At 43.1% G+C, this 22,471-nt stretch overlaps 1 long non-coding RNA gene across 1 annotated transcript; it reads right to left on the reverse strand.

Moving 5' to 3' along the window:
- Nucleotides 1–280: 280 nt before the first annotated feature.
- On the reverse strand, nucleotides 281–20,021 carry LOC136007215 (uncharacterized). The gene is made up of 3 exons (XR_010609529.1): nucleotides 19,920–20,021; nucleotides 5,411–5,490; nucleotides 281–1,288 (listed from the first exon to the last, which is right to left on the reverse strand). It is a non-coding gene; the product is annotated as an uncharacterized LOC136007215 (long non-coding RNA).
- Between the last annotated feature and the right edge of the window lie 2,450 nt (nucleotides 20,022–22,471).

The raw sequence follows: 22,471 nt of genomic DNA on the forward strand, positions 1-22,471 counted from the left end.
CTTTAAGGGGGTTACCTAACTAAGAGATAGATACATCCTGTTACAGGATAAGTAACCAGATAAGGAATGGAATTTATGGGGCTAAGATGGTGGTTAATTGCATGTGAAAGACATCTCCCCGTTAATGTATTACCAAGAAGTTCAGCAACGTCTTCATCGGAGAAAGACCTCAGCAACAAGAAAAGAATAATGGAAAGGGGCCACATCGGCATCCGGGTACAGAAGAAGGGGTTGGCTGAGACCCCGGACCAAGAAGAGACTAGACCCCAAAGACCCTGGTGTGCGTCTCTGGTGGAGTGGAAACTCCCCTATGCACCCAGCGCTGCTTGCTTGTTGCCTCTCAATATTAATTAATTGTAATAAAATAATTGAATCAGATCATGGCTAAGACAAAATTTTCATAACAAAATTGGTGACCCCGACATGATCTCTGTGGCTGCTCAGGACTATAACTCTTACGAGGGGCGTCCCACAACTTGTGGCTCGGGAGTGGTAGTCCCGGACAGTCTCGTGAGATCAACGAACAGAGAGGCAATAACCAAGGAATTTGAGCTCCCTGAAAACTGCAGTATAAAATACCCGTAATTCTTGTGCGTGAAGATCCGGATGAGAACGACGGACTGTGAGTATCGTTCGGTTGGGTGGGGTGCCGGTGTGTGTGTGTGTATGAATGGCATATATGGGAAGTTTTCCTCTGTCTGGGATCTGACTACCCAATTAAGAGACGGTATGTGGAAGTGAATGACCTGAGACATGGGCTGAGTAACATGGATCTGTGGAAATAAGGTCCAGGATACTGAAGACCTGTGAAGCGAGTGTGGACCTCTTCTAGGTGCGTTTCCAATCTCCCACTAGGGACTTGGCCGCTGAAGGAGGGAAGTGATATTGGTTGATTGAAAGGAGACACACCCAGCGGGAAATGGGTCAGAGTAGGAGTCGTAACTCTCACCCAAGAAGGGGCCCACAGAGAGGTCCCAGGAATAAAGCAGGGAGCGAACTACCAGAAATACCCCCAGACAGTCCCTTGGGGTTAATGATTAAATACTGGGGATCTTGGCCATCCCAAGAAGGAAAGAGTAAGGAAAAAAATGGTCCATTACTGTGTGGAAGTGTGGACTAAAGAGGAAATTCAGCCTGATCATTTGTACTGGCCAATATTTGGATCTTTTGATGATTGGATTTGTCAGGCTTTAAATTTATATGTTAATGGCAAAGAACCTTTCAGTCAAGAAGAAAGTGATTATGCAGCATTCTGGAGTTATCGTCTGTAACGGTTTCGTTGTTTCCCCTAAAAGAAAAGAAAGGAAAGGTAAATAAACCAAATAAACCATCATGGGAGCCGTTGGATAATTTCCCACTTCCACATCAAAGGCAAAACTCGGGAAATAGTGAAGGTGATATTTACCCTCCGTTGTCACCAGACCCTACTCCAAGGGCTCCCCCATCCTCCTGTCTCTCTAGTCGCATCAGGAACAGGATAAGAACACAAAAAGGTGATAATGCTCAGGAGAATGTGGAGGAAAGAGAAACCTTATTCCCCCTCCAAGAGGTTCCGATGGGAAGAAATATAGGAGGAATCGGGTTTGTAACAGTACCCCTGAACACCAGCGATGTAAGACCCTTTAAAAAGGAAATGAGTCGGTTGTTAGATGACCCTCTGGGGGTTTCTGAACGATTGGACCAGTTCCTAGGTCCTAATATTTATACATAGGAAGAGATTGCTGTCACTGGCAACAAGCAGCACATTCACATTCAGAGTTAAGAAATGGTTAAACCAGAAGTGCTGTTGCAGAGGCAGGCATCTGTAACCCCTGTAGAGCAGGGTGAGCAGCTGTAAAAAAAAAAATAAAAAAGGGAAAACCAAGGGGGAAAGGAGGGGAGCTCGCGCTGCTCCTGTGTTTGAGCATGAGATGGGTGCTGGGGCAGGCAAACAAGTGGGAACAGACATGTTGACAGACGGGACTGAGGGGTTGTTGAATAAATGTGGACAGGAGTGAAGGAGGAAGCATGGAGAGTATAGGAACCAGGAACAGGTAGAAAAGAAAAAGCTGGGGCGTGCTATAGCCACGGCTGCGCTGGTTGCTTTGAAACTGGTGGAGGAGGAACGTCGGGCAGAAGTGGGGGAGTGGCCTCCTCTTCTGTGGAACCGGATCGGTGTGAGTGCTATGAGGAGTTTGGACGCTGGGAGTGAGACTGCCCTGGTGGGGGGAGTGCCATGGGGTGGCTCCAGTGACTGAATTGGAAAGTCGTGACTGAACCTGGGGACAACAAGCTAACTATCAAGAAAATTTAAGCAAGTAACTGAGAGAATTCATATTGACTCCTGTAGATATGATATGGGAAAAGCAGATACAACTGAAATCATTTCAGTAAATAATAGAATAAGGGCCAATACCAGTACATGTCCTATTTGCAAACGTTGTAACCTATATATTAGGGCCAGGTGTTCCAGTTGTTCGAAATATATTATTACTCGTAGAGGAGACCAGGAACAATTTTTGAGGAATCAATTGCAGTTCTTCTGCATTTGGTGTGAAACTACAACCTCATTAGAACAGTTGTTGTGGGTCAAATATTATTGCTGTAATAGCCAACGGGAAATATATCTCTGACTTACCAGAGAGGGCAAGACCAGAGGGAATCAGTGCTGCAGCTCAAAAGGTCTGCCAAGGGCTGCAATCCCTGGGGCTGTGACCGCTGAGCACTATGATCCTGATCGGACCTCTTTTGGTTTTGGTTCTGATAGGAACCACCTGGGAAAACACTGCGGCTTCTAGGGGCATTCACAGCAACTGTAGTGAAGGTATCATTACAACCAGATGAGGGAGGATAACCTCTCAAACACTGGTCTATCACACCGTGTACGAATGCAAAGGAACAATAATTGGTAACTGTATACACAACCAAACTCAATACGGACTTTGTAGAGGAGGGGAAAATAAAACAGTATGTTTCAGTCCAAAAGAACTCCCTTATCTATATTGGATAGAGTTACAAACAGGGAGAGCTGCTGTAAATTGGAAACCTGAATTGAGCATACCCCTCAGTAGTAATAATAAGGTCCCTAACCTCTATTCTTTGGTGTCTGTAAAGCAATTAACAAAGATCTGGATACCAGAGGATGTGGAGATATAGGATGGAGAAGATATTATTGAAATCTAGCCAAATATATTTGTATGATAAATGGAAACCCCGGTTGCACCCCCTAATTGGGAGGCCACCTTTGTGGATATGGATGGGACTGTGTATGTTGGGCTACCACAAATTGAGGTTATGAATATCATTGTCCTGAATTGGAAGCCTTTACTCAAAATGTCCCAGTAAATTCAGATTGTGGACCACACGAATGTACCCTACTCAATCTAACTATAATGAATATTGGAAAATGGAAAAATAAGAAAACTAAGGAATTTGGAATTAAAATATGCGCTACAGGAAAGGATCCAGGAGCTATAGTCCAAATTAAAATTATGGAAAGTGTTAAGGAATCAATAAAACATCATTTATTATTCAACTCATTTTATCATGAAATGGAAACAGGAGTCCAATATGAAATTCCTACTGTTGCTAAAAATCTCTTTGTAAAATATAGCTAAAGCACTGAATGTAACCAACTGCTATGTTTGTGGGGGAACTAACCAGGGAGAGAGATGGCCGTGGGAAGCAATGGAGAGTAACATAAGCAATCCTGTAATCTGGAGAAATCAAGAAGGAAATAATAGAAGGCAGCAATAGTGAAGGGGAAAGGGACCTGGGGGTCCTGGTGGATAGGAGGATGACCATGAGCCAGCAATGTGCTCTTGCGGCCAAGAAGGCAAATGGCATCTTAGGGTGCATTAGAAAGGGAGTGGTTAGTAGGTCAAGAGAGGTTCTCCTCCCCCTCTACTCAGCCTTGGTGAGGCCGCATCTGGAATATTGCGTCCAGTTCTGGGCCCCTCTGTTCAAGAAGGACAGGGAATTGCTTGAAGGAGTCCAGCGCAGAGCCACAAAGATGATTAAGGGAGTGGAACATCTCCCTTATGAGGAGAGGCTGAGGGAGCTGGGTCTCTTTAGCCTGGAGAAGAGGAGACTGAGGGGTGACCTCATCAATGTTTACAAATATGTAAAGGGTGGGTGTCAGGATGATGGAGCTAGGCTTTTTTCAGTGATATCCAGTGATAGGACAAGGGGCAATGGGTGTAAACTGGAACATAGGAAGTTCCACGTTAACATCAGGAAGAACTTCTTTACTGTAAGAGTGACAGAGCACTGGAACAGGTTGCCCAGGGGGGTTGTGGAGTCTCCTACACTGGAGATATTCAAGGCCCGCCTGGACAAGTTCCTGTGTGATGTACTGTAGGTTACCCTGCTCTTGCAGGGGGGTTGGACTAGATGATCTTTTTAGGTCCCTTCCAACCCTTGGGATTCTGTGATTCTGTGATTCTGTGATCTTACAAACAAATATAATTGGAAAAAGTTGTTGGCAAAATTTAGAAAATGATGGCAAACCAGTAGAAAATTTGCTTTGTGAAGGAGGTTATATATGGAACAGAACAAAGAAAGACTGGGAAAAATGGGGAGATCCTATAGAAATGAATCACCAATTCCGTAACTGGACTAATAGAACTAATATACCAAACGGTTGGCACACTCCAGATGGACATTATTGGATCTGTGGTAAAGTAGCCCTTGCATTTTTACTTAAAAATTGGACAGGATCATGTCTATTAGGAACAATCAGACCTAGTTTCTTTTTTATTACCTATAAGCCGAGGAGAACGTTTGGGAGTCCAGTTATACACAGAAACAGATGAACTAAGAAGGAAACGATATAAAAGAGAACTACAAATTGGTAACTGGAAGGACAATGAGTGGCCACCCAAAGAAATAATTTCTTACTATGATCCGGCAACTTGGGCGGAAGATGGGTCCTGGGGATACCAGACCCCTATATATATGCTGAATAGGATCATAAGATTACAAGCTGTAGTAGAAATAGTAGTAAATAAAACGAAAGATGCATTAGGATTAATTGTGAAGAAAAATACCAAAATGAGAACTACAATATATCAGAATCGCCTAGCCTTAGATTATTTGTTAGCTCAAGAAGGAGGGGTTTGTGGAAAATTTAATTTTAGTAATTGTTGTTTAGAAATTGATGATGAAGGAAAGACCTTTATTCCTTCCTTTATTATTCCTTGTATAACTCTATGTTTTACCAAACTTATACGTACGGTTGTACAAAATATGCAATTAACCGCCATACCTTTAGAACCAGAATTAGCAAATAAGGGAGGAACTCACTCATTAATGATACTAAAGACCAAAACAACTCCAGTACTATCCGCGGCTCAAAAAGCAGTTATTAGATTAGAAACCAAAACACGAATCAATAATTTACAAGAAAACAAATATAAATAATCTTACTAACTGGAAGATCTTACTAATTCCAAGTATCCACCACATGATTCTTGTGAGGTTCAAAATAAGCAGTCATCAGAGCAGTCCCACCTATAAAGGAGAAATACTGTCTTCAAAGACTGGGCCTTCCAGTTTTCCAAAGTCAAGCTTGTGGTACATCACAACCAGATCCTGACTACATGACCATTTTGGCCATTGTCACATTTCCCAGCCAAGAGGGATGTTCAGAGGGAACTGATTCAGGGAAAGCTCCAGGAACAAACTCGCCAGCAAAGTTTCAAGTTGACAAGCAAGTATTCTTTATTGCAGCGCCGGGAGACACGAGGGATAGCTCCTCTTAACGTGTATCACCGTGTTGCTACACAGGCCATCTTTATATAGTCACTGGGCATACATACATATTCATAAGGCTACGTGTGAATTGCATCATTTTCCAGAAAGTTTCCTGCATGCATACAAAATTTGATGGTGGTCTTTGAGGGTCATTTACTTCTCCCAACAATCTTCATAACTTCTGGCAGTCTTTGAAGCACCAGCTTAATTAACATTACAGACATAGCAATCATCCTGTCCTTCTACTTATCAGTTAGTTTAACTGCTCCCATCCTGGACATCTGCTAGTCCCGGGATACTCCGCAACTCCAGGCCCTGTTTTTCTATTCTGCTTTTCTTACATTTTTTGTATTAAGGTCCTAAGGACCTAAAACTATGTCAAGTACCTTCAAGCACTGCAGTTATTTTCCATTACAAAGCCATCAAACTTAAGGTTACTTAGAACTGATTACAGTTTGTGCTTTTGTGCCTCTTTGTCTCAGAACCTTCATCAGGTTTCACTCAAGCAGCAGGTTTCACTTGCAGCCAGGCCTGGTGTCCCTGTTATTTCACTTTGCTGTCCTGTTCTAAAACCTTACACAGCTTCCCGTATCATTCAGTCAGGTATATGACTCCAGTCTACTGAGACATTGTGAAAAGCAGCAGTCCCTTCGCACCTCGTGCTGACAATAGAGAGGTATTATAGAGTGCAGATAGTAGCTAAAGGAAATAGTGTCTCAAAAGATAAGAGTAGAGCACAGGGTGCAAAAAAATGATGATGATGATGATTACTGTTGTTGTTGAACAGATTCAAATAGCGAACATATACAAGATGTACCAAGAAACACTGAGGTTTCTCCTTTTTTTCTCTAGTTTGATATATAATGTCTGGTTTTAGTATGTCCTTGGAAGAAATTTAAAAACTGTGGTTTGCTCTCAAAGTGATTTTCCCATTTGGCAGACTCCGTGCCATGATGATCAAACATGAAACAAAAAAATGATGAACAAATAAACAGATTTTTTTCCTCTCTCTGCCCTGACTCGTACAACCACTAGTGTCAGGGCATTATTGTGAAAAGGATATTTACATTCCACGTTTTTATGGACTCCTGTATGATGAGATGTTGAAGTCTGGGTGACACTCCTAGATGTCACTGTAATAGAAGGTAAATATAAACTAGAGGTCTTTGAACTGTTTTCCTGAATGCTTTTTTAACCAATGGTTACTTTTTAACCAAAATAATAAATACTTTCTGGTCTAAAATTTCTAGTTTTCCAAAGAATAAATCTGACAATCAATATAAAATACTTGCTTGCACTGTCAGCAAAAGTTAAGATTGGATTTTTTTGAGAACTAAACCACTCCAAAACATTTTCTATTTTTACTTAATGGCCAAGAAATCTTCATAATTTCACACAACAAAAACGCTGTCCAAAAAGAAATGATGGCCGTGTTTCCAACCACTTTGTTAAACTAATAATAGCACACAAATGCTCCCTCTGTTGGTTGATTTTTAAACCTATTCCAAATATCACAAGAGCATGATTAAGAGAGTAATTTTTTTCTTTTTTTTTTTTTTTTTTTGGGGGGGGGGTGAGGTGGGGGTGGGGGGTGGGTGAAGAAACCCAAATGACAAACCACCACAAAACCAAAACCCAAAATTCCACCAAACTCCATAACCCAAATTGTGGCACACAAAAATAATTCGTTCAAATTATTGCCAATCTGCCAAGCAAGACTAATTGAATTTTAACAGCTATTCAGCCAAAGTATTTGGATCAAGAACTAAATAATATTCACACATCAGAACTCTTAAAATTTAATTTTGGAAGGTTTGCAGGCTAATTTTTTCTGGATCAGGAGAAGTGCTCTCTTGCAGTGGAAAGAATACTACTGTTCTTCCAATTTCTTTTGGAGTGAAAAGGCACCACTGTGTATCATTAAGAAAACAGTTCTCTATTAGCACTGACAACAATAATACTAAGAAGGAATTTGGGAGTTTTGTTTATGCACATTGAATTTCCAACAAGTACTTCTTTAGGAGCTGGAGCGGTTTTGTGCAGCAAGAAGCCTGAGCCTAACAGTTGCCATCAAGGAAAAAAATTCCGTTTCCATGGAAACATCCGAGGTGGACCAAGCATGGATTAATCAAAATACAATGAAGCCTTTTTGCAAGGTGCTAGAAAAGAATCCAGTTTAAAGTGAGCACCACTGCTCTTTCCTTCCATTCACACTGGAAAGCATGGGAAATTCTCCCCAGATGTCTATGTGACATAGTTTAATTAGCACTGTAAGTTAGGTTTTCTTACATTTGTAATTAGTGTGTAGTTGTGAACTAAGAGCCAAGGATATATTAACATGAAAAAAGAGAGGGAGTGAAATAGATGATTTAAAAATGCATTTACATTCCTCTTATTTGCTACTGATTTTATCAAGTGGCTCTTTTTATGTTAAAAAGAATTCAATAGCTTTTTCTGCATTCTTAGTACTGCAGGCTCATTTCTTAGTACTGAAGGCTCATTCTGGCATTCAAAATCCAAGCTATAGGTTAGGGATTTTAAATATATTTTTTTCATTATGACTATACATTATATTATAGAATTTTCAGCTGCCACCAGAAGGGAAGTTTCTGCTATCAGAATTCAACCATTTCCCAGGGATGGACAAAAGAAACTATGTAAAAGCCAGCCTCCCTTCGCCAACGTTCTCAACAAAGAAAAATGACTGCACTTCTCCATTTTCATAAGAGCACTTCCACTGAAGCGGTTCTTTTGTCACCTCTTTGCATTAGCAAAATAGACACTTCTTTTTGCAACAGCTGAGGTTATTTTCTAATTATTCTACTAGCAGAAGATACTCAAAAATACTCTGAAGGTGCCAGGAAAGCACAATAATTACACTAGAGATCAACAAATGTCTGACTGTAAAGCCTCCATTTGTCCACAACAACATGATACTAATGTCAGAGACACAAAACGCACTTCCACTTCTAATCCTACCTCGGAGTGAGGCTCCGCTCTGAAAAATTGCCAGCAGTAACATTGGCATGGTTCCACTTTTGTGTTTTGCAAAGGTTTGGTAGCAAATAACACTCACAGATTTTGTTCCTCTTTATTTTATGATTTTACGGCAGGGATCTGAGCATCAAGCTGGGTTTTCCATCTCCAACATCACTGTTAGTAATAAAGGCTGTATCAGCCAAATTATGATCACAATAATCTGTGTGTGGTTCCTCTGTTATTAAGAGATTTGCTCAGATGTTACTTGGTGAAGAACTCCCTGATTGGCAAGTGGATACCTTGGTGCGTGAGGAGGGTGAGTACTACCGGCTCCCACAGGTTTAAATGAAGTAGAAAGCAGCAAATGCTTCATTTCTGTCATTCAGGCAGGCAGCTATGACTCTGAATACACAACAGCTTGGTTCGTGCAAACACACACCACAGCAGCATATCCTAAGAAACAGATTACAGTCAGTTATTACTTATATTTGAAAAGTGCTCATAATGTGCTAGATGTTGTCTGGGCAGATAAACTGGTGTAGTTGCTTTCTGGGTAGTTAAGGGGCACGCACACCCCACCAAGCATGCAATAGTGGTATGTGCATAAGACTCATGGGGACCTGCAGGAGACCAGGAGGAACTGTCCAGCACAAGTTCAGGTGAGTCTTTGCAAGGGCACAAGCATGCCGAGAGGCACAGATGTCCATGCCAAGGTACCAGCCATGGGAGGTAGGGACATATGGAAACACAGCTTTCACTGCAGTGTAAACACAGGTGGGTCTGGAGCACAGGAAGGAATTAACTCTTCAAGGACTGCAGGGGAGGTTGCCCACCTATCCTAGCTGCTAAACTGGTCTGGAGGGGCAAGAGCACTTGTGGCATGGTAGGACCAAAACAGCTGTCTGGAGGGGTGGCCAAGCCAAGAGGCAAACACAAACTCTGTGGCCAAGCAGTGTGGGTTTCATGTGGGGCTGAATATGCTGAATGACACAGGGGCTGGGAAGCATAAGGAGAGGTTTTAGGAAGCCAGCTGGAAGCATGTTTGGGAGATTTCCCTCTGTCCCACCTAGGCACTGTCTCCAAGAGCTTGCAGACCCTTGCCCTAAGCTCTGCTTGCTCCATGCCACATATCTACACCAGCTGATGTCCTTCAGGGACTGCTTCGTCTCCCTTCAGCCTTTTCTCCCCTCTGTAGGGGCACACTGAACTTCTGTCTGCACCAGTGAGGTGGAGGGGCTGAACCTGGGGTGATCCACAGGGAAATGGAGAGGTGGCCACAGGGACCACCCCAACAAGCATGGCATTGTGCTTCCTGCTGTCCCTGCGGGGCTAGGTCTCTGCTGGGTGTCCGACAACCAACTCCAGCTCTCATGAAGCAGGTGATCTCCTGCCTCCCAGCAGTCTGCAAAGAGGACAGGTTTAATATATTATTTCTCTGGCTTCTGTCTGAACCACATTGAGACCAATTTCTTTCCCCCTATATATATTCTCTCACACACAGCTTACTGGCTTTGTAAAGTGCTTTTTGTCCAGCAGCTCTTCACAAGGAGTGACCTCTTTTCTTGGCCTTTTTCAGTATAAACATCCCTAAGATGACAAAGTTATCAAGGAGGTGCAAGGAAAGCCCACAGACGCTTGCCTTCCTTCCCCACCAGCTCTGCGGATGCAGGCTGCCAGGACCCCACCTCTCACTGAAAAAGCCTGTGTCGGAGGCGCTATAATTTAGCCAAAGATGTGGTGTGAAAGCTCACCACACAAGCATGTCTCAGTGTGCCTTCTTTTCACCAGGAAATATTGATATAAGTAGCCCTTCAGAACAAACACTTCCCTACAACATAGTATTATTTCACTGGGAAATTAAATGAAAAGAGGTTGAAGAAGCAACTTTGTCTTTTTTACCCTCAACATTAACACACAGGCTAACACAAGACTTTCTTCTTCAGGCAGACACAACTTCTCTCCACATTTAACTCTTTAAACACTGGCTTATCTATAAAACTACATCGTTTATACCCGCAACGCAGGGATGGGGGGGGACAAGCCGCCTGCATCACTCGGGTGACAAGGGACATCTAGTGGCATCACGGCTCCAGGCTCCGCCCGGCTCACGCTGCAGGGACAGCCAGTCCTGTGGCCACAGCAGAACCAGCCACCCTACCTGTTCCCAGCATATCCCACCGCAGTGAAACCCCATGGCTGCTAAAGCTAATAACAACGCTCTGCCTCCCCCAGCCTCGCATCTCACCTCTAGGCAATGACCTACTGGTCCTTTGCCCCCTCCTCCTCTCTGTCTGCTCAGCTCCTTTGGTCCTGTTTCACTGTTTAGTTTCATCAGTTTTAATCATATATTGTATGCATAATAATATATTTGCAATAAAAGGCTGGTTGTCTCAGTGGCAAAGGCCTGGAATGGCTAAGAAAGCTTGTAGCCTGCTCCCTTTATTCAGAGAAACATACAGCTTAGGAGGAACACACGTCTGTGTGAAAGTAAAATAAATCAGAACATGGTTAGAACACAACTCTTGAAAATTGCAGCCACATGTCCTGGAAAGATTTTCATTTTGTTGAATTAAAAAAATAATAAATAATGTCACGACATCCGGTTCAATTATATACATTGGCAATAAAGAGTCAAGGCTGTCATTAGAAACACACCAGTACATAGTGAAGAAAGTTCCACAGAATTTCAATTTCCTTCACAAGCAATGCCTTGTTGCATGCCTTTTCTCACATCAGTCTGTGCTCCTGCTGAGGGTGTCGGGTCCAAGCCCCTGGTAGGAAAAGGCCAAGCCCTGGAGAGTTTGGGAAAAAAGCAAGGGTGGCTAGGGACAAGGGGGAGAGGTGTAAGGGCATCAAATCAGACCTGTCAGGTGGTTGTTTCACTGGGAAAGAAAATCACAGAATCACAGAATCCCAAGGGTTGGAAGGGACCTCAAAAGATCATCTAGTCCAACCCCCCTGCAAGAGCAGGGTAACCTACAGGACATCACACAGGAACTTGTCCAGGCGGGCCTTGAATATCTCCAGTGTAGGAGACTCCACAACCCCCCTGGGCAACCTGTTCCAGTGCTCTGTCACTCTTACAGTAAAGAAGTTCTTCCTGATGTTAACGTGGAACTTCCTATGTTCCAGTTTACACCCATTGCCCCTTGTCCTATCACTGGATATCACTGAAAAAAGCCTAGCTCCATCATCCTGACACCTACCCTTCACATATTTGTAAACATTGATGAGGTCACCCCTCAGTCTCCTCTTCTCCAAGCTAAAGAGACCCAGCTCCCTCAGCCTCTCCTCATAAGGGAGATGTTCCACTCCCTTAATCATCTTTGTGGCTCTGCGCTGGACTCCTTCAAGCAATTCCCTGTCCTTCTTGAACAGAGGGGCCCAGAACTGGACGCAATATTCCAGATGCGGCCTCACCAAGGCTGAGTAGAGGGGGAGGAGAACCTCTCTTGACCTACTAACCACTCCCTTTCTAATGCACCCTAAGATGCCATTTGCCTTCTTGGCCACAAGAGCACATTGCTGGCTCATGGTCATCCTCCTATCCACCAGGACCCCCAGGTCCCTTTCCCCTTCACTACTTTCCAGCAGGTCAACCCCCAACCTGTACTGGTACATGGGGTTGTTCTTCCCCAGATGCAAGACTCTACACTTGCCCTTGTTAAATTTCATCAAGTTTCTCCCCGCCCAACTCTCCAGCCTGTCCAGGTCTCGCTGAATGGCAGCACAGTCCTCTGGTGTGTCAGCCACTCCTCCCAGTTTTGTGTCATCAGCAAACTTGCTGAGGGTGCACTCAGTTCCCTCATCCAGGTCATTGATGAAAATATTAAACAGCACCGGTCCCAGCACCGACCCCTGAGGAACTCCACTAGTCACAGACCTCCAGCTAGATTCTGCGCCATTGACCACAACTCTCTGCCTTCTTCCTTTCAACCAGTTCTCGATCCACCTCACTACTTGATCATCAAGCCCACACTTCCTTAGCTTATCTATGAGGATGCTGTGGGAGACAGTATCAAATGCCTTACTGAAATCAAGAAAAACTACATCTACCGCTCTACCATCATCCCTCCACCTAGTCACTTCCTCATAGAAGGCTATAAGGTTGGTCATACATGACTTCCCCCTCATAAAACCATGTTGGCTGTTCTTAATGACCCCCTCATCCTTGATATGCCTAGTGATGGAGTCAAGAATAAGTTGTTCCATCATCTTTCCAGGGATGGAGGTAAGGCTGACCGGTCTATAATTACCCGGGTCCTCCTTCTTGCCCTTCTTATAGATTGGTGTGACCTTTGCCATCCGCTAATCCTCAGGCACCTCGCCCGTTTCCCACGACTTACCAAAGATGATGGAGAGTGGCCTAGCAATGACCTCCGCCAGCTCCCTCAGCACCCGTGGGTGCATTCCATCCGGACCCATCGATTTACAGATGTCCAGTTTGCATAGCTACAGGTAGTCAAACACGAAGCTTAGGGAGTGTTTTTTTGACTACTCACTAGGCAGAATGATTTCTTCAAGTCTCCAGCTGGGAGGTGAGCCAACAGGACTGAGTCCTTCTGGCAAGCTAGTAGGCCACCAGGCCTAATCTATCTTTCCTTCGGAGCATATGCATTGTTTTATGTTCGATAACCTTAGAAACTTTGCTGTGGGTTTTCTTCAAGTGGAGCTGATGCAGAAGGTTGACCAATGTACAGGGCGGTTGTACAAGGGGGTCGTGCAAGGGGGGATAAAGGAATTTTGCCTGTTCAACAGGATGCATTGTTTGCAAATACCTGTCAAGCTTGCCATGCAGTACCAGGACAATAGGCTATTGATAAGGGGGAGAAACAGTCTGATAAAGGGGAGAAACAGACTGTTAAGGGGGAGGAACAGTTAGTTCCAATGAAGACCAGCTTTGTGGTTTGGACTTTGACCAGACTCCTAAAGAGCATGCGTGATGGCTAGAGGTGAAAAGTTCAGGCTCGAGGAAGACTCATTTACTTCATCTTGAAGACCCCTACTCACAAGAGGGAGACTCATTTACTTCATCTTGAGACCCTCACCCATGACCACTAGAAGGCACTGCGCAGACACAAAGGACCATCCAGCTCATTATAATACGAATCGGGGATAGGACATGAATATGTATAGGTATATTGTGCAACTTTGTGGATATATATAACTTTAGAGAGTAAATGTAAAGGGAAATGATGCTGAGGCACGCATGCCTTTGGAGGAGCTATCCCCCATGTGTCTCAGAGCTGAATAAAAGCATACCTACTTTACAGCTTTAAGTTGTGGAGTCTATCCACGTATCAGAGCAGCTCTCCCAAAAGAGATGTCCAGTTCCTGTATATCTCCCATCATTTCTGCGCTCTTCCATTGTTTCTGTGCTTTTTTTGGTGGTTCTCCACTCACTTCTGGCTTCGCACCCTCAAGCTTTCAGACATGCCTTTAGTAACTCAAATAAGTTCCTGCTGTCGGCCCAATCTATGGGGTTTTTTTTTTGTGTTTTTAATGAGAATATTTTAACTGTTATTTTATAAGTTCAGCCATTATTGGTACAAATAAAATCTTAGAAAGACAGACCCTGAAAGACTCATAATGAGCAACGTAAATGACGAAACTCTTACAAAACCCCCAAACCCTTTGTGAAATGAGGTTGTAACACTAAATAAAAACTCCTCTGTACTCAGCAATTCAAAGTAAAACATGGTAATTAGGTGATTTAAGAAACAAACTAGCAAAAAAGGAATGTAGACAAATGTCAGGTAATATCAAATTGTAAACACAAGTATTACAATAACACTTCTTACTATAGAACTGTGTTCTTGTATTTGTCATTAAATCTATCTTTATATATGAATATGCTGTTATTGGCAGCACATGGAAAACCAGGACAGGTCCTGTGCAGGAGGAGGTGTGGGAGAAAGAAAGGGCAGGAGGATTATCTGGAGTTTGGAAGGCTGGATTATCTATCTCCCAGACACTGAGGTGATGTTACACGTTGTGGTTTAGGCCAGCCTAACAGCTTCCTGTCCCTGAAAGCAGATGGTTACACTTCACTCTCCCCTGCACATTTCCTTGTGTCAGGTCTGGCATTCACTTCTCTTGACAGAAAACCAATTTAATCAGCAAACCTGATGTCCTCATTCTCTTGCTCCCACAAAATCTACTTTAAAATGTGTCATGAGTGAAATTGATGGAGTGTACTTGCAGGTGTTTGCAGCACACATCTACTTTAATGTAGTGATTTGAACTGCTTCAAGTGCTTCTTTTTCTACCTACAGCCATTAAAGTAATTACAATAATTTTCTGGAATATTCAAAAGCATTTGCTAAGAAATAAGAATTCCAAACTCCCTAATTTTTTTGAGTTCAGGGCAGTAGCAGTCTTGTGCTTAGTTAGTGAGGTCTGTGGCCACATATGGCTGATTTCTACTGGATATAGCTTTTACACAGTAAAGTAAGTGCTTATACATGGGAACCAAATTAGACATTAACATAGTTTTTGCTGCTCTCACTCTTATTTCTTTTCAAGATTGTTAGAAATAGGACTTTGAGTCTATCTGGGGAAGATATGGCTAGTATACAGGTGAGTAAGTGAAAGCTATAGTAGTGGCAGAGAGCTGAGATATTGTCATGTTTGCACCATGCTCAAAGTCAGGGAAGAGTCCCAAAAGTATGCATCAGGCCCTCAGAAAACATTGAGTTTTGTTTAGAAAAAACACAAAGTTTCTTAAACACTCCATTACAGCTTATTTGCCTTCTGCTTTCTCAGAAGTTAGGCAATACCTGAATTTCACTTCCAAACCATTTCTAGTGCTGCCAGTGATCGGGATATCACAGACTTGGAAAACTGACTGAGATTGTTCTGTAATTGCTCCAGTTTCCCACTCTTGACATTTAGCAAAGCACCCAGCCACCACATGTCAGCAGCATTGCACTTGCACACAAGCTCTCCTCTGCTGAGCAGAGTAGGGTGGCCATCCCCACTGGTGCCCAGGGCCACCTCAGAGCTCCCAGGTGGGGTTACAGAGGCAGACTGCCCAAGAGCTACATTTGCCATAGGATTTATAAGCTTCACCTGAGGTTTCAGTTTCACAGGAAGAATTTCTTTTTTCCTTTCTTTCAATGTAGCATCAAAAAGCTTTTTTTTTTTTTTTTTTTTTTTTAATTTCATTTTCTGTCTCTTTTGGATTTTTCTACAAAGGCAATGGGGGGAAAAACACCCAAACCAAACCAGAGTAACAAAGGGCTGGAAGCAGTGCTAAACCGGCTGGGTGGCCAAAGTTCTCTGCCCTCGACTTCAAGAAGTCTTGTGGCTTAAGTTCACCTGTGCTTCAGCCGGGTTTTGTCATATATGGTTAAGAATAGCCAATTTATTTGTTTTCGTCCCATGTTCTGTTCCAAAGAAAATTATGAAGGATATTTGTGGCTGGGAGGAAGTAGAAAATGGCCCTTTGGGAGGTGTAAGGAACCCGCAGAAACCCTGACTCATCAAACTCGCTTTCAGTTTCCTTGGCTGCCTGTCTCCTCCTGTCCCTCCTTTTTTTTTTCCCCTCTGCAAACTTCCTCCAGTCATCTCTTCCAGGTTTCTTGCTTTATCCACTCACTTTCCATCCCCTTTTTTCTGCAAGGCTCTCAAGCTCTTATTTTAATCTTCTTTTTTCTCCATCCATGTCCCCTTTCCTGCAAACACTTCTAGAAAGAGCCCACAGGCCAAAAGGGGAAGGAGACAGTGCAACGGCAAAGCCTTAGGGAGCAAAACAAAAATAAGACCACGTTGTCATGGGAAACTTTTAAAGAAAGAGACCTGACTTTTCTGTTTGATGTTTCTTTTTGGGGAAAAAAAATAAAATCCATGTTTTCTATTTAAGCATTTCACTGAAATGCTAATGAAAGGAAACTTCTCTGTGCACCTGCACATTCTCTTCCTTTTCCTACCTTCCCCATTTTCTTCCCCCTTTTTTCTGACCAAAACCACTGTGCACTACGCTGTGCAGAAATACATCAACCACCAACTCTTTTTTTCCCCAGAGCTCATTGTAACTGTAACATATATGAGCATCTCTGATTTGTAGTTGGCAAACTGCCCTCACAACTGAATGACTTAAAAAATCCCAGGGAGCACAAGACACCTTACATGGCCCTTCCACTGTTCAGAGCAGAAAGCTTCTCCTCCCTCAAAGCAGCCAGCCCTGGAAGATCAGGAGAAGAGCTTTGAAACAACATTAACAATTAGGTTTGAGAGGAATTCGAGAAACGCCGTGAAGAAAGGCAGCCGGCATGGGCTTACCTGCGCACGATAGAGTAACATTCCATTTTGGTATGGAAACAAGGACTAACAAATTGACCTATTGCTGCTAAGCACACAAACCATCATCAAAGGGATGCTGCGTTTCAGGCACCGATGCCCTCGGCAATAAGCTCCCCGGAGGCAGCCACCAGGTACAGCCGGTCCCCCTCGGCAGGCCCGGCTCAGCAGCCAGCAGCTGGCACTCTTGCTCCACGGGAGAAGCGATGGGCGGCAGCAGCAGCCAGGGATGAAAACCCACGAACAGGTCTGAGCATTACTTGCAAACACCGCCGTGATAGACTTTGCCTATAGGTGAGCACATCCAAGCTAGATAGATACACACTCCGTGCAGACGTGTAATGAGAAAGGAGAAAAGATTTCCGATTGTGAGCATAGATACCAACCTCACTTAGAGCCGACAAGTCCAATCTGTCCACTGAGACCAGTGGAAATTAGAGCGTTGTGCAGCAAAAGAGTCTGGAAATTCAAATTGATTTGCAGTGTGTCACAGTGTAACACACAACAAAATCCTTCCAAAAGCAACGAGATACTCTGGGAGTGAGTTTTGAAGTTTCTAGAAAACAGAAGCTTTCTTCCCAATGAGAGAGATGCTTTTCTCCTTCAGGGGTTTTGCTTTTTGCAGCACAGCCCAGAGTAATGATAGTTGGTGTAGATGAGCGAGGCAGTGACAGAGGATGGGATATTACAATGGAAAGGCAGCTCTGCAGAGCTTGCTGATACAAATTACAAGGCATTTGCTAACTTTTCCCTTCACAGAGCCATTCTGTACCTCACAGGCCTTGAAAAAGTCACACAGCAAAAGGTAAAGACTGTGACTTTACAACTACCTTACCCCTGAAATTAAAGAAGTTAAACCAACTTGCACTTGTCCAGCAGTGGCAGGGAGAGTTTCACTGAGGAAATAATACTACCCTCACCCACTAATCTGCTTTTCATGGATTTTAGCACATGTCTTGGCAAAAATGTTGAGAAAAAAAGAATGGGGAAGAATTAAAAAAACAGAAGCGAAATATTCAAAAAGCAAAATAAATGGGAAACATCTGGGAGGTGCGAAGGAATTAATAACAAATCAACAGACCTCCCCTCCTCCACATTTCATTGTGAATCTATGGGAAAAGGAACCATTTCAGTACATCCCATGGGGAATTTTATCCTTCTCCAAGCATAGGAGCATGAAAGCTTTTCTGATGGAAAGGTATGTGTCTGAGTTCTGCCTGTGCTTCCTGCTCAGCACCAGAGCTGTTTCATCATGGAAGGGCATTCTGTAATCAAGATAGTGACTGGCCTTGAGCACACACAAGCCAGAAAGGCAGAGAAAAGTCTGGGCTGAATAAGTTAGATGGTTAAAGGCGAGAGATTCTTACTCAAGGTCTTTTTGCTGGTCACTGGTTTGAAGAGGGCAAAAAAAACCCCTCATGGTAGGAGAAAGAAAAAAAAAAAAAAAAGAAGGAAAATGTATTATTGAAAAACAGCAAAGATAAATTCAAATATATGTATTCTGAGATTCAGAACAGAAAACTGGCCAAGGAGCTAGAGCAGAAGTTTCACCATGCATTAAAACTCCCAAGAACAAGAGACAGCTTTGTGTAATTACATGCTGCAAGAAAACATGGCAACAGGAGCAGCAAAATCCTTCCCTGCTGTGATTGCAGCAGCAGCAGTAATGCCAGAACACATCAGTGGAGCATGTATACATTGTATATGGTTTAATAGTCTGAAAAATAAGTTAATTAGTTCCTTTACATTGAGGAAACAATGCATTTCTTCTACTAGGGAGAAAGAAGAGGCAGTTTAGTAATACATTACCACATCTACCTGTTGCAATGATCCTCATCAGGGAGGACCATCACTCTGACAGCTGCACCTAAGTTTCTCTACTGGTTATTGACACAGCCTCAAAGATCATTTTGCCAAAGAGTGAGCACATTCCTTCAGAGCAAACTTATCACCAACTGCCTAATATTTACCAAGGAAAATATTTGTAAATCCTAAAAGAAAATAGGATAGTAGTGATCTTCTTTCTATCTCCCTTCAGTAGTTATTCACTGTGTTGTTTTGCATTGCTACTTTTTGCTTCAGTCACAGCAGAAGGCAAGCATATGCATAAGGGGGAACATGGTGGTGTCTCCTTTAGATTTACCCTGTGCTAAGGCCCCATCTGGTGCTCATGGGGAGGTGATATATGACTGAGAAAATCAATGCACAGTACTGGGAAATCAGCAGCCTATTTCTGCATGTCTGTGTCATACAGCAGAGTCTCACTGTGCTGCTTAAGTCATGAATGTCTTACATGCTCTGTGTATTCACATGCAAAAATCTGAATGACAAAGTTTAAATGACTTTTGATTATGGTCTAGAGTGTCCATATGTAGAGATGGAGGCCATATAAGGCCAAATCAGGAAGATAACATCAGTTTTGCACCAGTTATGCCCATTTTGCATTTAGAAGCCCTGCTACCATCACAGAGATTGCCACATGGAAACTAAGAGCTGAAGTTTGCCTATAACTAGCAATTAAAGTTCGGAGTTTCTTTCACAAGAGGAACTTGATGCAAGACACCTGTGAAATCTCACTGCTGCCTCTGCCCATCACTTTTGAGGAAGTTGTGGCAACAGTGGAAAAAAACTAGATGCTTCTAGTTACATGGAAATTTGAGTCTTAAAATACCACCACTAGACATCCCCTCAGCTCCAGCTAATCAAGCAGAGGTGCTTCTGTTAGACCTGCTGGCTTCTTCCAGCCACTCTATACAACACCAGGGCAGAGCAGCACAGGCATTTGAGTGCAAGCAGTGAGAGCAAGGGGAATTCTGCCTACAGCCTCACAGTTTCTAGATCATGTTTGCTGCATGCATGATTTATATGCCACAGTCACACCCCATATTTGCCAAGCAGAGACATACCTTATATCTTAGCAGTTGGCTAGGAAGAATGGGCCCATTCAGGCCTGGTCACAGCATGCCTTTGCCTTCTTGGCTGCCTGAGGAAAGCCACCGAGGTGGATCTGCACCAATCCTGATCCTGGCAGGTCTGGAAATTTCCTCTGATACCCTAATTAAGAAGCCGAGGTTCAGGTGGTGTAAGGCAAAGCAGCTGTCTAGGGAATGTTGCCAGTCTGCACTCTCTGTGAATGGCCCTTACCTTTCAGAAGAGAAAATCTTACATTCCCCACATCCTGCCTGTGACATGAGGTTAGATAAAATATGCTTAAGAGGCATGACCTGGCCTCTGGCCCGGCTGTCTGACCACAGTAACCACACTCTTTCCTTATAAACAGGACACTGTTCCTTCTGGGTATCTGTGATTTGCCAATTCAGCTTTATTCAGCTCAGTAGGATGATTTGTTTCTACTGAATTTTCAAAAATCAAAGTGATGGCTGTGGATGACTGTTCGAAAGCACTGCTTTTCCTGCAGCCCTGGTGAAACATGGAAAAATCAGCTGTTGCACGGCCACTTGAAGTGGGTTTTTAGGTACTTAGAAAGATGTTAACCTGGCTCTCAAGGAGATTTTTCTTGTTTGAGAACTGTGTTCATCTTCTGAGACTGACACTCACCTTATGCCAGCTCCATAAGAATGACACCATCATTTCAAGCTAGAGTAGGACGAGCAGTTGAAAGCCAAGGTAAGTTCTTCCTGCTCTAGCAGTGTGTCATCAGAACAGAGTAAATGACCCCAGGGAGGATTTTCTTTCTGGTCTCCAGTTAAAGCAACCACCATTAACCCCTGCCCTATTCATTTCCCCCTCATTAATATAAATGCAATATTCTCTCTACCAACAAGGAGTAGAGTGAATAACTCATCATGCTAATAACCTGGGCACAATTAGAAATATCCCATTAATAACTGCCACAAGATCACCTGCTGTCTTGCTGTGCTGAGTTATTTCACCATTGACTCTAGGATTCACCAACGGTTGCTCACCCTAACCTGAATAAGCTTGGAGAATTAATACTGTTCCTGCTCCTGCCAGATGGCAGATCACAAGTGCATACAAAGAAAACACAAGTTCTTTGTAATAAACCTTCTCACATTCCTTTCATGATATCCAGGCATCGCCACTAAATATTATCAGCCAGAACACCCTCAGGTGCTTAAAACTATACCAGTAAGACAAGAGCAGTTTTCTGTCTTCCAGTCAAGCCCCTGCTCAGCCAAAAAGGCCTCTAAGTCACCTTTCAAGGCATGGGTTGATTTTCTTATCTTCTGTATTCTCTCGGATATACAAATGCTCTATGCTAAAGCAGGCAGAACACGCATAAAGTATACATGTTGGAGTTTTGGGGGTGATGGCAAGAAGTAATAGTCTTTAAATCCCAAGAAGGGAGATTCAAGTGAAGCATGAGGGCCTGTTTTCCAGCAGTGTGGACGATGAAGCAATGGAGTGGAGTGCCTGGAACGTGGGACCTTGAATCCTGGGCATTCTTGAGGTCAGGTTATGAAAGCATCCCCCTGTTTTTTCCCTGCAGTTGATTCTCCTTCTGAACATGCCCCTTAGCCCCATTACCTGCTGTACCACAGCTCTGCAGCAGGAGCAGTCTTGCCCTTCTAATTTGAAATGAGATATATTCCTTTTGGGGGCTGTGACAATAGCAGTTGCAGAATACGCAGGAATCCTTTCTTTTTCAGACCTCAGCTGGTGTTATTTCACAAGGACAACTTTCTGATCAAAAAGGGGGCAGAGCTAACCCATTTCTCTGCCAACTCCACCTCCACAAGTAGATGCCAATCTTTCTTTGGACTTTGTCCCTGAATTAGAAAGGTAACCAGAAAGCATCAGATAAGAAACTGGACACATCAAAATAGTCAAACAAAAGCTGAAGGACTTTGATAATAAACATACATGGAGTGAAGACATTTTCATATGGATTCCTTATTTCAGCATATAAGAAGACCTACAGCAGAAATTTTGCATAGGACAACAAAATGCAATATTGAGATCTTTATGGCAATCTCTAGCCACCCTGTCTGGGGTTTTTTGTCCCACACACAGACCACACACTCACAGAGGTGTCATCCTTTGGGCACCATACTAACATGGAACAAGTGCAGGAATGCCCTGGATGCTAACGTAATACAAACAAAGATAAGGGAAGAAGAACACCAGTGAACAAATGCAAATTCACTTTGATGACCAGAAAAATTCTGGCTGGCTTCCTAGAAAAGCTGTGGTAGCACCTGAAACAGAGGACAACATAGTGTTAGCCAAAATACGTTGGCTAAATAAATTAAGAACTTCATCAACATTACAAAGCAAAAGATATCCAGAGAAGAACAATTTAAAGATTCAGCTTAAAAGCAATGTACTTACACCATTGTAAAACACCACTTAAATAAAATAAACTTAAAATGGGTAGCTGGTTTAGCTTTTTAGTTAATTTACACAGCAGTGTTGTGCCAACACAACAAGGCCTGCTCAGAGCATGGGAATCAACCCAACTACACCACTTCACCAA

The sequence above is a fragment of the Lathamus discolor genome, chromosome 1 (genome assembly GCF_037157495.1).
Source record: "Lathamus discolor isolate bLatDis1 chromosome 1, bLatDis1.hap1, whole genome shotgun sequence".
NCBI lineage: Eukaryota > Metazoa > Chordata > Aves > Psittaciformes > Psittacidae > Lathamus > Lathamus discolor.